The 22,533-nt window shown below is 35.0% G+C and overlaps 1 protein-coding gene across 2 annotated transcripts in view; it reads left to right on the top strand.

The window, feature by feature from the left end:
• Positions 1-22,533, top strand: part of LOC106471111 — a 221,365-nt gene that overhangs the window by 115,049 nt on the left and 83,783 nt on the right. The window contains exon 1 of one of the 2 annotated variants that reach the window (XM_013931703.2): positions 19,523-19,758. The exons of the other annotated variant lie outside the window; for it this stretch is intronic. The gene's annotated coding sequence lies outside the window, so the exon portion shown is untranslated. Of the gene's footprint in view, positions 1-19,522; positions 19,759-22,533 lie in introns of those variants that run through there. 2 annotated transcript variants of the gene reach the window in all.

Below are 22,533 nucleotides of genomic sequence, written 5' to 3' on the forward strand. Positions count from 1 at the left end.
AAATCCAAAATACAGATCAATTACATCCAAATTCTTACTACAGATCAAACCTCAGCTGCAAAATATGATATAGAAACCTTCAACTGGAACTTCTAAGTCTGAAAATCAAATTCCAATAGTCATAGAAACCAACCACTCAAATATTGAGTCTGATAACAACAAAGAAAAAAGTCAATGCCATGAACCGTCATTGCCATTGGCTTGATACATAACTCACAGTAGTAGATCAAACGCTCAAAAATTCCTGGACAAGGTTAACAAAGACTGTTACTAGAAAAAAAAAGTCCGAAGACATTTACCAGTTTTTAAAAAGTTAACAACTTTCCTAGCAAATTACACTTCCTCATGTTTCTCTGATTCTGGTTCACCATTGAGACAATATCAGCATCCGTGGTTCTAAATCTATATAATCGTTAGTCTATTTCTTTTCTAAAGTGACAGTTTGTTTGTAATTAAGCACAAAGCTACACAATGGGCTATCTGTGCTCTGCCCACCACGGGTATCGAAACCCGGTTTCTAGCTTTCTAGCGTTGTAAGTCCGCAGACATGCCGCTATGCCACTGGGGAGCCTAAAGTGACAGAGCTGACCAAGAAAGATTCTCTAGTGTCTGACTGTCTGGACGTCCCAACCAAAATACCTTCTATGATTTCTTCTTTCTTCTACAAAGTCCATGTGCAAACACTAAAGATTGGGTGTTTGAGCTTCATCTATAAATCAGAAAGTCTAATAAATTTTAATTCTAACATAGCTTACCAGTTAACTCTAAAAATAAAAAAAACTATGTGGAACTAATTAATATATTACAAAACTAAGACTTATAAATATATATTGACCCTTACATTTGTGATAATATATAAATATTACAAGTTAAACAGTCAGTATAGAAACACCAGTTAATTAGCTATTTGTTCCAATCTTTTTAAAGTAAAGTAACAACTAATTACTTACACTGCTCATTGTTACGTTTATTCATATTCCAAACAACGTAAAAGGTTAATATATAAACGTGGACTTACTCAAGAAGTCTTATTTCGTTGCGTCTTTTATATTCTTACACTTAATGACCATGTATGTAGTTTAAATACAAGAATACTGAAATACCAACTTTATTACTACTACTACCATACCTAATTTATGAAAAACACTGTATCTATAAGTTTCACTTTCAACATGCTTCTAATTAAGATATTCCTACACTTTCTATAGGTGATGATTAGCTGCTTTCCCTCTAGTCTTACACTGGAAAATTTGGGACAGCTAGCGCAGATAGCTCTCATATAGCTTTGCATGAAATTCAAAACAAACAAACAAATCGTGAAAATGACGTTTAAGGGGTGAGAATGCATAAATTAAAAATGGCCGCCAAACAGTTATTTTAATGCCAATAATAAATGTTGATATACTGTTTGTTATTTGGATATAGGCACGTATGTTATAAACGAGAGAAAATCACGTGCGTAATGCCTTACTTTATACTATGTACACCCATTTCTGTTCCAGCTATACATTTTATACGTAAAGAGACTTCAGTATTAGCAATATCAAGATAAATTAGAAATGTGAGACGAATATTATATGCAATAAGTTTCCACAGTTGCGTTATTAGATCTCAATCTAATGTGTGTAGGAGAGAAGAAGGAACTTATAACATTTAGTAACACACATGTATTTCAAATATAGTAAATGAATTTTGTTAAACATCGTGTTTAATATAACGTTGTATATATTCACTTGGATGGTAGTTACACTATACACAGTGAAACACGTAATTAAAGACTGTCCGGATATCTACTCGGAATGTGAATTACATGAACATAGTCTTAAGAATGATTGATCACTGTTCATTTTCAGCAGTGTTCTTACAGCGTCTTTCTTCACTAAACCTGGTGCAATCACACAGTCCTGTACACAGTAGTTCTGTTTTACGACATTTGCAGATGTTTCTACATCCTGTGTTACACTGGCATCTAATCATTTCCAGACACGCTTCTGGAATAGGATCTAGAGACACCAGAATTGGAACAAGTTTTCCAATCAATAAACTTTCATCCCATATCTTTAGAGGTTAGCAAAAACAGGTCTTGGAATGTGTGCCTGTCTCCACACTATACACTGGTAGTGTGCTTGCATAACATCCCTAACTTCGGGTTCTATTATCATTTATTGTCTACAAAGTATAACGCTAAATACACATAATGTAAATAGACCTGTTAAATTTCCATGTGGGTCGAATCAAAACCTTAAAATATAATGTCACATATATTGATTCGTGTAGTCTAACAGATTGTGGCTGCTAGGATAGTGTGCATCAGATATATATACACACACAGTCACAATAACATTGATTCGTCTCACATGGGACATGTTTACATTATCTGCACTTACTGCTCTAGTTGTCTCTTACATACCGAATAGAGAACTAAAAGGATTAGTGTTGCAGATTACAACCTATCAATTAACATCTAAGCTAGCAATAACTTTAGTGTAAAAGTTTACTACAGAAGTAGAAAGGAAAGAAACATTTAGTCATATCTATGATGCTTTATAAGTACATCTTGCTATTTATATGTGTTCACGTGAGCGGAACGCAGAAGAGTTCACCCCTACTTAATTTTGTAGCTTCAGTTTGACACTATGCATGGTTAAATTGCCAACAAACGTTACGTGAGAGATACAAAAATAATGTTTTGACGTCCATTTTTAATGTAAGCAGTTTCACTCCCAAATTACTAATTGGTTGACTTGGTAATATAGAGTTTCGAAACTAGCATTCCAAAATTGGCCAGAAAAGTCGTGAGACCAACTTTTACTTTAAGATGCTGTTAAAGATATTATGTAGGGTGTTTTGGGCATTTTCTGTTTACTCTATAGCTAGATGTACTTCCGCAGGATCCCCGAAAGTTTTCTGTTTACTCTATAGCTAGATGTACTTCCGCAGGATCCCCGAAAGTTTTCTGTTTACTCTATAGCTAGATGTACTTCCGCAGGATCCCCAAAAGTTTTCTGTTTCAAGAGTAAGTAAAACGAAAATTAAGAGTAACAAATATTTTTATTTCTTGCTTTTCAATTTTATATGTTACTGTGTTGTAGCCTACAGAGTGCATAGCTTTTCTCGTAGGCATGTGCACGTTTTACTTACGTCACGACAGTACAAATTGCAAAGTTAAGCGTCCCGTATATGACCTCATTTTAGTGCCTACTGAATAACTGATAGACAACACACTACTGTATAGTGGTGCGAGTAGTTAAAACAGGTAACCCCTCAAGGCGGCCTTCGGGGAAGTTATATATACACACACCTTAGATGATATAATATTCCCTAGAGGGTGTTAGACTACAAGCAGTATTAAAAATAATCGCGTTGATTAAACTTTTGTGACGTTATCTTTGAGAGAAAAACCAAATTATTTACAATGTCAAACTACGGAAATTAGCGAAGCAATGGAACAGATAAGCACAATACAATATGTGAAGTCCGCAATGGATTAATTAGAAGGAATATTTAATAATAATATCCATAGCCTCACGTGAGCTTTAACACAAACATTAGGCTTAACATTCAAATTCTATCAATCTAGAGATTCCAATAATATCTGTAGTGTAAACGTAAATAATAATAGTAAAAATGGAATAAACGATATACAGTGTGTTTTATAAGATATAACCCTTATGAATTAAACAGTAAAACGGTAAGCAAATAAATATATCAGATACACAATTTTGAGAAAAAACATCTACATTATCATCATATAAACTATACAATGTGTGCGCGTAAAATATACGAAACGTTTCTCACATTTATATAAAAGCAGTATGTTTCAGAAAGCAAATAAAAAGTCGAACCAAATACAAGAAAACTAATAACTTGCACGTTCTCTAGATGTAATCAACTGCCTTTTATACGCATGTTATATGTATCCTAAAGATTAACAAGAAACGTCGGAACCTGTGTAGTTAACAACCAGTTTAAATCTTAGCCCGTATCAAATCTATAATACGATCACGTGATCCTTCATTCTTATTTCAATGTAAAGTTTTAAGCGGAGTGACTGTGTGTTTCCATGTTTGGTGTCCCGCTGTGTAGTCCATTTTTTACGGTGATTAAGCTACGTCACAGAACAATCATGTAGGAAAAGCTTCCCTCGGGTGATTTACAAAGCTAGCAACCTCCGTATATGGACATGTTGTATAATATCGTAACAGACTCAAGACAAATGATCTGGAAAATAACAAACTGTTATAAATCTCGAAGATTCCGTTTGGTTCACAAAGTCGTCATTGCTATATTTCCAGAATGCCTAATTACGCAAACACTCATTTCTTGCTAAAACTGAAAGACAAAGATTTCACTCAAAGTTCTAGAAATTCTTAAGGAAATGAAATTCGGGAGAAATTACACTGCTATACTTACATTAAAATGCATAACTTTAAACTCTTCCTTCATAGTGAGCTATCCCATAACTTTGTAGCATTTTAAGTATGTAAATATTTCGAAATTATCTCATTATATAAATCTTCATGAGATCGTTTTTCTGGACAGTATTTTCTTTTGAAAGAAAGGAAAATGATATAAAAAAACACTCTAACATATAACGTAGTAAACGTACAGCCGAATATATTTTTTATATTATTATCAAAGTCATAAGTTTATCCAAAGAATACAGGATTTATTTTTACGAGCCTCAGGTTTGATTTTTTGGCTTTTGGTGAAACTAATACAAAGAGTTAATTACAAAGTGTTAATTACAGTGAAATCGTTACATATTCATAATTATTAAAATATCTACAAATACATAGATATCACGCTTTACAAAGAATGTCAGTTATTGAAGTTAGCACACAACTGAAAATGTGGTGTTTTATTAATTTATATCTGAAATTATCTCTCAGTTCTAGTTAACAATAGCTGAGTGTTCTTAATTACTTTTTGCTGTTGTGTTACGTGAGCAAATAAAATACAATAAGGATATCAGTAGAAGCTCATATCACCATATCAAATTTGTAAACTTATAAACCACTAAAACGTTTTTTCTAGTAACCCAATAACGTAGTAACCGTGTAACGCTTACATGAAATAAAACATGTAAAAAGATGCTACAAAATAATAAATAAAAGAAGAAATGATACAAATACAAATTCACAGCTAACGAGAGAGAATATGAGAAACTGCAAAAGATGTTGTACTTAAGTTTAAAAAATACAGTTTACTATCAATCTAGTTCACTGTTCCAACCATGAATAACTAAGTGTCGAACTAATCATTGCATCAATGGAACAATATTTAATTAAAATTAAAATACGAGCAGGTTAATGTGCTTCTTGTATAATTTTCAAGTTATAATAATTTCAAATATGTCATTTTATAATCACACTGAATATATATATACACACGTTTCTAAAGATAACATAACTTTTGTGTTGATTTTAACATCTATAGGAAAAAGAACATACAGACAACATGCCTCCATCTTTGTTCATACAGACATCATGTCTCTAACTTGGTTCCTACAGACATCGTGTCTCTACCTTGTTCATACAAACATTGTGTATCTACTTGTTCATACAGACATCGTGTCTCTGCTTGGTTCCTACGAACATCGTGTCTCTAACTTGGTTCCTACAGACATCGTGTCTCTGCTTTGTTCATATAACCAAGGTAAAGACACGATGTCTCCTACAGACATCGTGTCTCTACTTTGGTTCATACAGACATCGTGTCTCTGCTTGGTTCCTACGAACATCGTGTCTCTAACTTGGTTCCTACAGACATCGTGTCTCTGCTTTGTTCATATAGACATCGTGTCTTTACCTTGGTTCCTACAGACATCGTGTCTTTAACTTGGTTCCTACAGACATCGTGTCTCTGCTTTGTTCATATAGACATCGTGTCTTTACCTTGATTCATACAGACATCGTGTCTCTATCTTTGTTCATATAGACATCGTGTCTTTAACTTGGTTCCAACAGACATCGTGTCTCTGCTTTGTTCATACAGACATCGTGTCTTTACCTTGGTTCATAAAGACATCGTGTTTTTATCTTGGTTCATACAGACATCGTGTCTTTACCTTGGTTCATACAGACATCGTGTCTCTGCTTTGTTCATATAGACATCGTGTCTCTACCTTGTTCATACAGACATCATGTCTTTACTTTGGTTCATACAGACATCGTGCCTCTGCTTTGTTCATACAGACATCGTGTCTTTAACTTGGTTCATACAGACATCGTGTCTTTACCTTGGTTCATACACGAAAGCATATCTCTAACTTGGTTCATACACGAAAGCATGTCTCCAACTTGGTTCATACAGATAGCATGTCTCTACTTTGGTTCAAAAGGCAGTACGTCTCTACCTTGGTTGACATGACAGCATATCTCTACCTTAGTTCACGTGACTACATGTTTCTACGTTCGTTCACACAACAGAATGTCTCTATCTTGGTTCATGTAAACGCATGTCTCTGCCTTGGTTCATACGTAAAACATCTCGGACCACTAGGCCTCTGTGGATATACATATACATAATAACAAAATCAAAGATTATTGAAAATAGATAACAAGAATGTAAAATAATCACTGTATTGAAATATTTTATTGGGCAAACTATGGAGCGTCCTTGTTTGTGAAACCTTAAGTTTCGGAAATCACTTAAGAAAACATTATTTATACATATATATATATTGTTGTGATGTTCATCCACGTATAATAACATTTAAGGTGCAGCTAAGCCTTACTAGACTTAAACAAGTGTAGCTAAAAACCTATAGTACAGTACGCTTTTGTTCAACTGAAACTAGTACACCTCAACCTTATTTCATGTAGACCGGTTAATGACATTTAACTTACAGCTCACTCTTACTAGACCTAAGTCGTTATAACATGATAAAACTCAGCTTTATTTCACTTAAATTGTTAAAACGACATTTAATCTACATGTAACCCTTACTAAAACAAATGCAGTATGGTAAAAATTAAGCACTCATCGTTATTACACTTAACTGATGTAATAACATTTACAATACAGCTAACCTATAATTACTACTAGGGGAAAACTCGTGTTTCGGGTACATAACATCTCTTCTCTTTTTTTTTTTTTTTTTTTTTTTTTTTTTGGTTGTGGTATTTTGAAGTTGAATCCACAAAGTTTATAAAAGGCAGTGTTGCGTATTTAAATTAATTGAAATAGCTAAGTGACCTGCCTAGACTACTCATGTAAAACGTTAGCTGCGTGGAGTTCTGAATGAATCTGAGGGTCGTGTTGGGCGTCTCAATGAATGCGAGGTTAAACCTAAGTTGGTTAAACCTATTCCCCAACACGTAATACTCCCCAACACTTTTAGTGCTTGTTTTGAATTTGTTTGTTTTGAATTTCGCGCAAAGCTACACGAGGGCTATCTGCGCTAGCTGTCCGTAATTTAGCAGTGTAAGACTAGAGGGAAGGCAGCTAGTCATCACCACCCACCGCCAACTTTTGGTCTACCAACGAATACTGGGATTGACCGTCACATTATAACACCCCTACGGCTGAAAGGGCGAGCATGTATGGTGTGACGGGGATTCGAACCCGCGACCCGTAGATTGGGAACCGAGCGCCCTAACCACCTGACTATGCTGGGCCACTTCTAGTGCAAAATACTCTTTGTGTCCAATGGTCTGATCAAAAATGACAAACCAATCGACTTGTTTAGTAAAATACACCAGATCTTTCAAGACCTGGGTATTGGGAGCAAGTATTAAAACTCAATAGGATAATGGTATTGGTTATAAAGTGCCTATAAACAAATGAAGAAATTCCTACGCAAAACCTTAACACATAAACACTGATGTCTGCGATGGGGCTCTGAATGATGACGGATCTATTTCCCAAATACCTTTCCCTTTGCAATGCATAGTACTATCTGCACCCACCTCTTCCTTATGCATATGGTGACATCGACCGTACTTCCCTACCCCTAATTTAATTTTTGCATAACTTAAATGAAGTTTAAAAGCATTCCCATGCTTCTCATACTATTTTACATATATTATGCACTTAGACAGGTATACAATATTTTTCGATTTCATACAGATATCATCATCTATAAGTCCTTACACGGGTCATTGGAACACTTATATCTAATAAACAGCTCCAAAGGTCTCACTCCTGGTTATAGATTTTATTATAAAGGACAATTAAACATAGTTCTAACTCGTGTCATCTGTGCTAGTTATGTGAACTCTCCCCTTTTTAAAAAAAGGTTGAGTACATAATAAATATTAAAACAATTTTGAAGCCCCACCACGTCATTACAGTCCATTTCATCATTGTCTGGTCATGATTTACATGATGACCATGCATCTTGACAATGTCACTGAAGCATTTTGTTCATTGCATACGAATCTGTCATAAGGCTATTGTTACCAAAGCACATCGCTCCTCCGTACATGCTTTTGTAATCGATGTAGTGTACAAGGACGGTGATTTCCCAGCCCACTTCAACAGTTCAATCACACAAAAATATATAAGTGCTCTGTCTGTGATTTGATTGGTATGTCCTCTTATGAAGGAGCATGAATACATGCATATTTCATTCTCCATCTCGTTGAGGTGCACGACAGAAAATTGGAGCTATGACTGGAAGCCTTATCTATGTGAATCCATACCCTGATAGCTTCGTTTTTAGAAGAAGGTCCTTTTGATTATATTGTGTACTGTTTGTTGCCTAAGGCACGTAGATGGTTTTTGTAATCATTCATTCTAACCTTTTACAAGATAATGCACTTTGCCTACCATGGGTATGACTTATTGATGTTTTCTTTCTGGATGGTCCTGGTGACCCAAGTTGATCCACATTCTTCGTTCTCCAATGCCATTAAGTATAAGGGATATCTCAATCTCTGAAATTCTAAATACCTGATCTTTATTATTTGAGTATGTGAATATTCTGTGAAATAAATGTTACATACCTTTACAAAACTGATCAGTTTGCAGTGGCATCTAACTACCTACAAAATGCCAGGTAATGTCAAAATATAGTTTGATACATTCCATTCCACTGTTACTTTATAACAGCTGTGACTGTCATGTCACTTGCTGATTTGCATTTCCAAATAATCTTAATGTAACATATTAAACCTTGTAGTACAATCAGGCTTTGTCCTTTCATTCTGATTGGTCTTGGAATTAACATGCAGTTTTTCTGGTTGTACCTTTGTGAAGCTGAAATTGAGTTCTAGTGTGTTTTCCATCCAATCAATTAATATAATAAAGTACTTATATTGTGTATTCTCTGTCATGTGAGTCAAACTATCTAGTCTTGCTATCTTGTCAATTCACTTTTACTCTTTAGCTTTGAGTCTTGCTATTTCTTTCTCAAGTCATTTCATTTCGTTGTTTTTTCTTTTTCAATGTGCCCTATGTTTTGTTTATACATTTTACATTTCACCAAAATGCACCTTGTATTTCCATGCCCTTATAATTGTGTAAGCCTGTCAGCTTAACAGTCTGATCAAAATTTTAGCTTATGTTTGGTCTCATTACTCAGGATTTGGTAAAGATTAAAAGTGTGTCACATTAGGTAACTTGAAGTGTATAGTTTCTGCTTTTCTGGATAATAATAATAATCTACATATCTGAAGCATGGGTAAAGAAACTGTACCTGGAATGAAGAAAATTGAGGACTGGTCTGAGGCTGTAGAACTTGTAAAATATTAGAATAAGCTATATCTTAGATATGGGAAAGCACCTGTACGCTGCAAAAAGTTCCAATTCTTTGCTCTTTAAGCTCAAACTGAGAGTGTTAATCCATAGCTTTGGAAACCCCAAATCAAATGAAAATGTTGGTAAGCCTGGACTCTAAGGTGTGGAAGACAAGTCCACACAGATATGCACAGGCAGGACAAGTCCAGTATACAGTAACATTATATCGTGAGGAGTACTGTGGTTATGAGCCTATTTCATTTAATTGCATCAGTATAGGAAACCCAGTTAATTGATGCACCCTACTGACTAACATTGCTTCACAACTAAATGAAATAAGATATGAGAAATATGATGGTTGGTACAGATATATTTACACTGGGCAGTGTTTCTTTCTATTATATGTGGAGTGTCTGTCGGAGTAATCCAAATAACATATCTCCTGCTGAGATTATATACTTGCCTTTTCAGACAGTGTGGTATCCAACTGACTAAAAACATGCACTTTATATTCATTTCAATATTCCTATAACATGCATCTTTGTTCACATTATTTCAGCCCGTGACACCTGTATGCAGAGGTCCAATGAAAAGAGCTGTCTTTCCTAATTACATTGGGGTAAGATAACAAATTATGCCCCAATTCAAAAGAACAGTAAAAGGTAATGACATTTATGGTACAGCTCGATGTTAGAATGCTACTAAAGATTCACGTCATCCTTGCTACAGTTCAATTTATATAAAGAAATTCATCTTTACTAGATTTGATCTGATATAGTCATTGTTTATCTTCTAAAGTTAAAGTATTATAATAAAACTGAAAGTAACATTCCCCCTTGCTAAACACAAACTGATATAATGAAATTTAAGGTTTAGGTAAGCTTTATTATATTTAAAATGTTTCACTAACGCTTAAATGATAATTCTATTTTACTATAGTTAAACCGGTAAAATGTCATATATATTAATAATACACATTCTTACTACGTTTAAGCTACTATAAAGACATACACACTACATCTCAATGTTACCAGACTTAAAATGGTGTAATGCATTTGAAGTTCCACTTGCTATTACTAGGCTTAAGTTATTATAATGTAAGGTATAGTTCGCCATTACTATATTAAACACTGCATGAGAGAATTTGAAAAACAACTCACCTTTGATTGACTGTAAGTTTTAAAGTGTAATTTAATGGCCAACTCTTCTGAATGGCCAACTAGCTTCGGAAATATTGCTCGACTAAATGTAACTTGAGAGTCAGAAGAAAAAAATCAAATGATGAAATACTGATGGGATGTTAACAAAATAATACAAAGTTTACGTGAGTATCAATATACGTTAATCTGCACTCTGTCAATCGAAACGAATTTAACCCCGGATCTTAAAGTGGTATGTTCATAAACTTACCGGTGACCTTTTAGAAGGCAGCAAAAAGCTACTGGTTAATTCTAATGTTTTCGAGAAATATATTTCCTTCATCAAGTGAACTGGGAACCATTTCACCACTCATTAAAACTTTAAAGAACTAATTGTATTGTCAGTGCTGTCATATAAAGCTGTAGGTGTTACACAAAGTAAATGTTTGACTATTTGTTAGAACACGAAAACGAAATTACGAGAAAAAAAAGACACACCAATGACGTGAAAAATGGCACATAGAAATGCGCTACAAAACTGACTTAATACTACCAGGAGGAATTGTAACTTAACTCACTCAAAAAAACTCATTGAAGCTCAGAATGAACTGTAAGAAAGAACTGCCACTTCACTCACTCAAAAAACTCTGTTAGGCTGGACGACAGCTTATAATGAACTGTCTTAGTTAGTACTACTAGAAGGAACTGCCACTTCACTCACTCAAAAACCTCTCTGAAGCTGGACGGCAGCTTACAATGAACTGTCTTAGTACTACTAGAAGGAACTGCCACTTCACTCACTCAAAAACTCTGTTAGGCTGGACGACAGCTTATAATGAACTGTCTTAGTTAGTACTACTAGAAGGAACTGCCACTTCACTCACTCAAAAACCTCTCTGAAGCTGGACGGCAGCTTACAATGAACTGTCTTAGTACTACTAGAAGGAACTGCCACTTCACTCACTCAAAAACTCTGTTAGGCTGGATGACAGCTTATAATGAACTGTCTTAGTACTACTAGAACGAACTGCCACTTCACTCACTCAAAAACCTCTGTGAAGCTGGACGGCAGCTTATAATGAACTGTCTTAGTACTACTAGAAGGAACTGCCACGTCATTAACTAGAACAGCCTTGTGCACATGGATGACAAAATGAGCTGAATACTGTTAGAAGAAGTTGTAATGTTCGTATGTTTATTAGGATCTGAAAACTAAAAATCACTGATATTTTTTTTTTACCGGATGTGGTGTCGCAGAACTAATATAAACATTTTGAATGTACCTCAATGTATGTTTACAGTAAATTATGATTCTTGATATGTTTGTTGACAAATGAAGACATCAACTCATAATGATGGCTTTTCCAATATTAATCATGAAAAACACCAACCTCTTCCTTCAAAGGTTTTATTTATATTTCTAAGAGTAATGAAGATTTTCCAAAATAATATTTTTAAAAGCAGACGAAGAATTGGGAAATAATAGGCCTAATGTTTGTGATGAAAATCCCGTTTAGGCTGTACACATTTCTTGTTTTTTCTTTCGGGAACAAAAAAAAAACTCTTATGAAGCTTTTCTTCTAGTCTTGGGCGTTACTTTAACTAACAGTTTTAATGTGGCTAATCTTGACGTGAGCATTTTATGCATTCTAGATCACATGCCTTGTGTTCATTACCGATTTGTAAGTAGAGATGCGTAAAAAATGGCCCGGCATGGCCAGGTGGTTAGGGTGCTCGACTCGCAATCTGCGGGTCGCGGGTTCGAATCCCCATCACACTAAACATGCTCGCCCTTTCAGCCGTGGGGGCGTTATAATGTGACAGTCAATCACACTATTCATTGGTAAAAGAGTAGCCCAAGAGTTGGCGGTGGGCGGTGACGACTAGCTGCCTTCTCTCTAGTCTTACACTGCTAACTTAGGGACGGCTAGCGCAGATAGCCCTCGTGTAGCTTTGCGCGAAATTCAAACAAACAAACAAACAGATGCGTAAAAATATAATTTCAAAGGCTTCTCATTTAAAACCAAAACATTTTAGCAAATCTAGATGATGAGAGACAAAGAGTAATCTGAAGTGTTATCGATTGTTGTAACGGTTTCTATTGTTCGGATGGTCTTTCGAATTATCTGGTAAAAAGAAGTTAAGTCAACTTAATGATAGCGAAAGTGTTTTATTTCTTTCACTACAATTTATACAGGTTTTTCCTTGGTTTCAGAAACCTAATTATTTGTAGACGTCACTTTACAAAGAAACAACGTTTAAACAGAACTTTCACTTACTTGCCAAGGTGTATCTCTCGTACTTCGTTGCAAATAAATATAAAAATATATATCATTGAGCTAGGTAGCGTTTTTACGACAACAAAACAAGAACCATGAAATCTCGTATTCGCAGTCTGGACAGACTTACTGGTGGGTCACGCCCGGTCCCGGCTACACTAGAGATTGTTTAAAATGTAAAATGCTGGTCAAAGGTCATGATTAGGAAAAACAAAACACAGAAGGATGAGTGCGGTGTATTAAAACGATTTTGAATATAAAAGTCAGCGAGTCACGTGAGAGCCACAGCCGATAAAAAGTCGCAGTGAAACTGCATTATCGAAAATATATATATTGACATTGTTTGACATTTCGTTGGTAGTGTGCTACCACATACATTTTATCGCTTTTGGAAAGGTATGTAACAGTCCTTTCCGTCACAAAATGCTCATAATTTTTAAAATGGGAGCATCCATTATACTTAACAGCATTAGCAAATAAAATAATACGGATCAACCTGGTGCACCAGGACTATCCAGAAAGAGACCTTCAACAAATAGTACCCCAACCGTAGTAACAAAGTGCAACGTCTCGTAACCTACGAATGCAAAAGTAATTGTGTGCAACACAATGAAAAAAGTCTCTGTCTGTAAAAGCGACACAAGTCACGTGTACACAAGTTGCTTCCACAATATATCTGCTCAACTGTCACAGCTGGAGAGTGAAACAGGTATTCATGCTAGTCCATACGAAGACATACCTATGAATGTCTGTGCGATTGTACTGTTGAAATGAGCATTGGGAAACGGTCGTCCTAGTACACTATTTGGAATATGGAAATTGTGCAACGAGATATGGTGTGCTTTTGATTAGACAGCCTTTTACAAAAGAAACTACGCTGCAAGGTTCCTGTCAAGATGTATGGTCATCACATAGAGCATGAACAGACGTGGCGAGGCTCTAAAATCGTATCAACGTTCTGAAAACCTTTCATTATTTCATCTACTAGTGTTTTATAAGTGAACAGTCTTGCATGGCTGTAAATCTCAGTGGAGGACCTTTCAGGACTTTGCTATCTTTGAATTTTATATTTCCAAATAAAATACAAAAAGTCGTTTTTTTTATATTTAAGGTCGTTTCCTTTTTAATTTAATTTCTCATTCCATAAAAAGATAGCCTAATGTTCATTGCTATGTGTCAGTTTATACGATATTCAATGTTTACCAGCAGGTATAAATGTTTTACTTGAAAAATTCAAGCATTTAAAACATATATTGCAGAACCCTAAATAATGCAAAGTTTTATTTCAGAACAAGAAATTATTGGACTATAACAACAAGTCAAGCTTTAAAACAAAAGAACTATCCATTAAATTTGCCAACCCCCAGTGGGACAGCGGTATTTCTGCCGACTTACAACGCTAGAATCCGGGTTTAGATACCCGTGGTGGGCAGAGCACAGATAGCCCATTGTGTAGCTTTGTGCTTAATTACAAACAAACAAACCATTAAATTTATCACCCTGAAGAAAAAGTTCCTCAAATTGTAAATGCTGTCTGCTGTTTTTGAAAATCAACAGTTTATGTAGAAGTTCCTTTAAATTTCGAAATAGTGTAGGTTAATCAAGTTATATTAAGAGTGAAATGTATATTATTTTAATATTTTCAACTTGAATAGCGGCAAGTTTACAGACTTACAACGCTAAAATCCGAGGTTCGATAGCCCATTTTATAGCTTCGTGCTACATATCCTTATGTGTCGCCTTAGAATGGGTTAAACAGTTAAGCCAGAGGTCTCATACTAAGTTCATGCATAGCGGTCTCTAATTTAGAGCTGCGGTTCAAGAGGAGGGCAACTACTCAGCAGCACCACCCGCATACATGACTTCTCTTAAATGAATAGTAGAATAGACTTCTAATTCTAAAATGTTCTTGCAGCCGAAAATGTCGACATGTCACGGGTTTTAGATTTGGACTTTTCGATATGCAGCCGGCACAGTAGCCACTAAACCACACCGCGTCTTTTATTATTATGTGATATGCTACATGCCCCCCCCCTCCCCCAGTAGCACAGCGAAATGTCTGCTAGAAACTGGATTTTGATACCCGTAGTTGGCAGAGCACAGATAACCCATTGTGCTTAACTACTGACAAACAACCAAGTATGCTACACTGAGGGATAACATATCATATTGACCTGGGAGTTGCAAATAACATGTCGAGCTGTTGAAGCTTGTTATTTCTACATCGAAACTCTAGGAGATATATATATATATATATCCGAAATCAAACATAAATGGGAATAACATTTTTGAGAGCGCATAAAGTATTTTTTTTTCTAATAAAGTACTGTTAACACTAACTTACCATAAATACGTATCCAATTTAGCATATAGTTAACGTGACCGACAAGTACGTGGTCTAATTTCATGCAATAGACGCCAAAATTTGTCTTAAATCTAGATAGACGGGTAGGAGGGGGGTGGGGGGGCTTTACCCAAACAATCAGTGCCACCTGATAAACTGTCACTAGACAGCTAGCCCTATCGTGGTATTTCAACCAGTGCCACCTGATAAACTGTCACTAGATAGCTAGCCCAACCGTGGTATTTCAACCAGTGCCACCTGATAAACTGTCACTAGATAGCTAGCCCTATCGTGGTATTTCAACCAGTGCCACCTGATAAACTGTCACTAGATAGCTAGCCCTATCGTGGTATTTCTGATCGAAAGGAATTCTAGGGATTTTACGTAGTGGTTTAAACTCCATTTTCGAGTTAGCTGCAACGTTCTCATATTAAGTCTTCAGTAACCCGATTTAAGACAACGACTCCAATCCTATGAGTTCAGTAAAGTAGTGTTTAACTATGGGTGTTATAGGAGATAACGTGAGGTACATTTTCAATATTTCTAATTTCTCGAATTACTCTTGTCAAGTGCTTACCTCACAAGATATTATACGTAAAAGAAAAAAAAAGTTATAATTTCTGTAACTTTTGTGAGTCGTTTAAACGTCTGACTGTGATTTTAACTCTTAAGGGAAAAACTAACTAAAACGTAGAATATTCGTCTAACTAAATAAATCTCATATTGTTTTGCTTTCTTTATAACACTGTAAACATTGCAGTGTGTTAAACTTCGAGTTGAAATTTTATTGTTTATAACAAACACTTCATATAAATGTATTTTACTATTACGTTGAACCGCTATTGTTTATAAAACATTACACTTTACTCCTGAATTGCTTGGTACCACTTCACAGTTTGTTTTGGAGTTCTGGTGTTCTAGCCACGTGACTTACCCTAACGAGGAAAGCAGACAAAAGAGAACTAGTCAGTGAAAACAAGAACCCTCTTTACCAGCGGTGAGAACGTCTGAACCTAACTGTTTAATGCTTATTACTCTCCTCTCACTCACAAGATCAAGTTCACGCGCGTCTAGGGGTACAGGGCAATAAATATAAAAGCACGTTCTTTGTGACAGTGTTCTAACAATATTTAGACTTGTGTAATTCTGTACTGTCTCAGCAGTAATTGGGCATTCTCAGTATCTATAACATTGCGGTGTTCTATAGCAATTTGTAAGCTGATGTAAAACCTGATGGAATTTCACAAAACTAGTGTTCTACACAAGTTACGTTTGTCTAATCTTTGTAACGACCTTGTATTCTACTAATATCAGGACTAACTTGCTACTGTTGTAACTGTTGTATTCAGGTGCGCTGATGTCCGACGGATAAGTTTAAAAGTATCCGCAAGAACACAGATTACGGATATGCACTTCGGAGTATAATTTCGAACTCTGACAGTAGAAAAAAACAAACACACACACACACACATATAAAACAAAATCTGATTTTGTGTTTGTGTTTTTATTCACTGGCCGATTATTAATCGTTTGTGATAAAACTGGGTGTTAGAGCTGGAGAGTTTTCTACTTCTAGCCGTCATATAAAACGTTTATCTTTTTCCTCGTAAAAAGATATTTGATTTACCACCCAAATTCAGACAAACACTTTAAAGTGTGGTATACCAGAATCCAATACTGCATGCGTCACCAACAATTCCAAAGAACATTTATAAGAGTGATAAAAAGTACTGAGCGAGACAGTAACAATATATAAAAACTATAAACTGTTATGCAGGCACAATATTTACAATGTTTTGTATATTTTTACTGTCACCCACCGCAGCCTCACATAACGCGACTTACTTTATCTAGTACATTGTTCTACCTGATGTTCGATCAACAAACGCATTTTCGCGGAGAATTACTGATGCTAAATATACAATATACAATAACCTGTTTTTTTCTTCTTTTCTTTCTTTTGGATGATGGCGGTGAGGGGGTTACGATTTTAGTTTATTAATAAGACTGAAGTTCTTTCTTTATCATTGGAAATAAAATAAATTTATGTTTTTATTATATAGAGAGAGAAATAAAATTTAAAAGCGCTGTTCACATCGGTAGAAAGAGATATAAGTTAGTTTCATATTTTTATTTTATTCATATTTCATTCTGAGAAAATACTTACACTTCGCTATTTCTGGTAATATTAAGGCTTATTGAAAGATTTTTTTTTTCTTTTAAACGTTTTTTTTTTCTGTGTAACAAAGTTTGTGTCATTATTCTGCCAGTATAAAACTGTTCAATTTTAAAATTACTGAAGACCTAAAGTACTTAACATATCTGCCAACCCTATGAAAGACGTAAAATACTTACCAGATCTGCCAACCCTATGAAAGACGTAAAGTACTTAACATATCTGCCAACCCTATGAAAGACGTAAAGTACTTACCAGATCTGCCAACCCTATGAAAGACGTAAAATACTTATCAGATCTGCCAACCCTATGAAAGATGTAAATTACTGACCAGATCTGCCAACCCTATGAAGTGATGCCTCTTCTTCCTTGGAGTTACATAATCTTCTGAACTCAGTATTTCCTCTTTGGGCCGCCATGGCAGTGCAACACACAAAAATAATTATTACGTAGGTGTTTTCAATTAAATTATAATATGCTTTCTTAGTATTCAATTATTTGATTTAAAAAAAAAAAGACTCACAGATGACAAAAATGCAGAAGATTCTTAACCCCCTGTATTTCTGTGGGCCAAGGAAAGTTTACAGACTTACAGCTCTAAAATCCGACGTTCGATTCCCCACTGTGGACAGAGCGCAGATAGCCGCTTGTGTAGCTTTGCGCTAAAAATCAACAATTTAAACCCTCAAAGGCTGTCTGAATTCTTTCATTTGTAAATGTCAACAAAAAACTTATTCATTATACAGCAAGTGATAGCGTTCTGTATATATATTTCCATGAAGACACGTCCCTCACGATTGGTATATTACTAGTGGTTGGGGAGTGTTTTGGCCTAAGACTCCTTACTCCGTTATTACGTAATGTCAGCAATAACAAGTGTTTGGCCTTACTTCCAGTAGAAATAACAAGATAAATTATTTTGTTGAAAAATTTCTACTTTTGAGGCATTCATTTTTTTTGTGAAGTAATTATTTTCTTTTAACTGCTGCGTATCTGTTGAGGCGAAGGTGATGAAGTGATAGTTCATTGACACCACCGTGTTAAGTTATACGAATCAGGAAACTGATACTGAACTAAACTTGGCAAAGAGTACATAAGATGGCACATGATTTTATTAGTCTTCAAGTAACCTAATATGGATAAGAAAAACCCTTTAAAATCACTTTGTTTTATTCTCGAGCGATGCAAGTAATTAATTCTAAGTTACGTTCATAGCAAGTGGTCATCTTACCGCCAGAAATAAACTCTTGGCTATGGCATGTATTTTCCATCTTACAGTGTTGTTATAAACATCCAGTTTTTGAGAGTACAGAAGATCAACAAAGATCCACGTGAATTCGTATATGGTTAATTTTGGTAAGTCTATATTATTATAACTAACAATGTAAAAACGATTATAGATTATGTAACTTAAAGTTAATTAGACGTTTTTATTCACTTATACATTTTAACTTGTGTTTTCGGTTTAGTACTTTCAGTTCTTTAAAATTATATTAAAAGCGTGGTCTTGATTATGGTTGTACTTATTATCAAGCAATATTGTATACAATCAATACAAACCGTCCAAGTGGTTAGAATACTATATAAACCACCACACTGATAGACACGATGCTCCATAAAAAAGGTACTTAAAATATATCCGGATCTTTCTAAGTGACCCTGGATGTAACAAAACCCATAAACTTTGAATTCTACACAGATGCATTATAATCCTTGAGATTTTTCAGTCTGTGTTTCGTCGCTTGTTGGACTCTATCAAACAGTACATCTCTTTTTGCCCGTAGGCGACCGACCGATCGGAGTTATTTCCACAGTTAGTGGCGTTGTTTGCGAGAAGGCAAATTTCTTGTCTAGACGTACACCCCTCAAAGTAAGTGAGTCAGGCCGGAGCTGCCTGTACCCATTGTTGAGTTGAAATGGTGAGGGGTAGACATAAGCAAGGAGCTTGCTCACAAATAGGTGGAACGTAGCCAGACTTCTCAAGTGAGGTTGAAGACGCGGGCTACTCATGTCTACTAATCGTGTATTTATGTCATGAGCAAAGCCCAAGGATGCTTGAACGGATCAGTTTACCAAGAAGTTGGTATTTAGTCTGGCAGAGAGCCCAGCTTGTTTCCTTGTGAAGTTTGTATAAAGGTAGGACTGTATAATTAATGAAATATGCTGACAGAGAATGATTGCTTTGGAAAAACGAAAGTTTAGGCCTTTAGTTTTGTTTTACGAAACTTCTTGCTTCTCCGGTTTTGAGAAATAATTTTAAGGCTTAAGTTATTCGTAAGATAAGAGAAATGTGTGAGCAGTAGAATATAACAATGTACAGTTAAGTATTTACAGACCTGATAGTTAAACAACTTATTTTCCCTGTGCTGATACTGCTGATTTCCTTTCATTTAATTATTCTCTCTATATAATAGGTTGAATAAAAATTAAGCCCGCTCTTGTAGAATGCAGCATAATTAGGTTTTCTCCACGTATCCCGTGGCTCTGATACAACGAAGTTATTAGTGTAACACTAACAGATTTATGTTATACATCAAAATATAATTTTATAAGCTTTAGTTAAGGACGATCATTACTCGAAGATATAACAATGACATATCATGCCCTAACTTAAATCAGAATAGATAACTGTAAATCATTAAATGTTACTTTCTACCAGGAATGAATGAATTTGAGATATTTTCGCAGTAAGTAAATGAAGTTTTCGAATTTTGAGAAATGTCATAAATTCCGTTACAAAACACCAACAATATTTATGACAATTAACATACACAACTACTAAAGATGTGTTTTAATTGGTTATATAACAGTTATTAAAATTCAATATAAAAATATACCACTTTCCACTTGCATCAACTGGTGTATCATTTTCACCAAAAGAGGCTATTCTGACAATTTGAAGCAGCTAATTTTGATTTCTGATCGAATCAGTTCTCCAAGTATCAACATTAACTTGTAATCAGCGCAAAGCTACCTGCTTGATCGAAAGAAAAATCGCCCTGTACTATGTATAGCTAACTAAATATACTTCCGCTTTTGTATATAAAAATAATAATACAATGTCATCAGTTGTGTACCCTCACTATTAACGACATTTTCGGACGTGATAATTTTACCAGAACTTCAGAAGTGATTACCTTCTCTTATAACCGAGTTTTTAGTCATTTTCCTGTAGGACGGTATCTATCGGGGTGACCATCCAAACATTTTTTTATTATAACTGCATGGTTTGAGTATCTCTGGAACCACTGTACGTAGCTGGCTGGGGTCAGCGAAGAAAGAAGCCACAGTAACGAAGTCACATTACTTGCCGACTCTTGGGGTAACGTGTAGTTAATATAGATAAACCAAATGCACTCGTACTCGAGTGGGGAAATAATTCTATAAGATCCATTTACATTCGTCTGAACTTGTATTATATATTCATGCAGCTTCAATACACGTTTTATGAAAACAGAGATTCATAAATGCAGTTTTTTATATATAAATTATAACAGTGAAATCGTTTTGAACGGTAGCAAATTTTCATTAATTATACAACTGTATAGATTTCAAACGAAATAAAAGAACCATAACGCTTTCAGAAGTTGGTTCCTCCTTCATATTCTTTTATTATTTTATAACCACTTTTGAGGTCTTATTAGTTCCCAAAGTTCCAGGATAGTACATAGAGGTATATACGTTGTCACATATGAGTGGAAAATTAATTTATTACGATATATTTAAGGTATTCTTTGCTAACGGGGAAATTGGAATTATAGTGATTTAGTAGGTGAGTTCATACTGCTGTTTATTAGATGATTTGTTTTATAAACCATAATAATTACGCATTTATAAAAGTTTACGTATATGTAATTAGATAAACAACTAGAGCTTTCAAGCCAGCATGTAATAGTACACTAAACAACTCAAGTTTGTCCCTATGTAGGTAGCTTCATTTAAAATTGGTGTTTTAGCTTAATGAAAAATCCTAGTATTTAACTTATTCGTTAATTAACGTAATTTACGTTATTACTTTTAAACAACAAAAATGCATTTTATTTTAATTTTTTAAAGTGAAGATGTATGAGAATATAATTCTTCACCAAACAACATATTTCAAAAAAATAAATTTCGGTGTAAGTTGTGTTTGTACTGGACAAAGAAGCACAGTTTTGAAGTTTCCAGAATGACTAGTTTTGCCTCGTCATTCAGCTGACCTTGAAACCCTCCTAGTGGTAAAATTGTCTGCCTTTTGAGGAAAAGCTGTATTGGTATTGGTCGTGGCCATTAACCCTGCAGCATAGTGTTTTGTAGATTTTGGGGTGTCTGTTGTGGTTTTAAAGGCACTACACACATTTAAACACGTCTCTCTTCTTTATTTTTCTTTTTGTGGGGGGATTTGTTCCAAGACCAGAACACTGGGTCGCTTGACATCATGTGAATGGAAAATACTCCAGAACTATTCAATACACATGTTCAAATTTAAACTCCATTAGTTGTTAAGTTTGCCAAGTTTGTTTGTTTTTAACAAGTGTGGAAATGCAGCAAGATTATTTATTATGTGTATTTGTTATCTCATTGCCAAAACATTATTTCCAAACTTTTGAGTGTAAACGGCTAACTATGGTCGACAGTAAAATTGCTTGAAACAGGGGAATGGTTTATTTGTAGTGGACACCAGAGAATAAGTTTACAATAAATATATAATATTTTATTAATCCTTACCCTAAAAATATCATTTGTAAATGACTTAAGTAAAGTAGATAATAATAATTACAAATCACTTACTTAACCCAGTTCATATCATAACATTAAAAGTCGTTGTTCATGAAAACTGATGATATAAATATCACTAAGGCGTCTGATGAACCCCTCAATCTGAGGGTCGCGGGTTCGAATCCCCGTCACACCAAACATGTTCGCCCTTTC

The sequence above is a fragment of the Limulus polyphemus genome, unplaced genomic scaffold (genome assembly GCF_000517525.1).
Source record: "Limulus polyphemus unplaced genomic scaffold, Limulus_polyphemus-2.1.2 Scaffold110, whole genome shotgun sequence".
Taxonomy (NCBI): domain Eukaryota; kingdom Metazoa; phylum Arthropoda; class Merostomata; order Xiphosura; family Limulidae; genus Limulus; species Limulus polyphemus.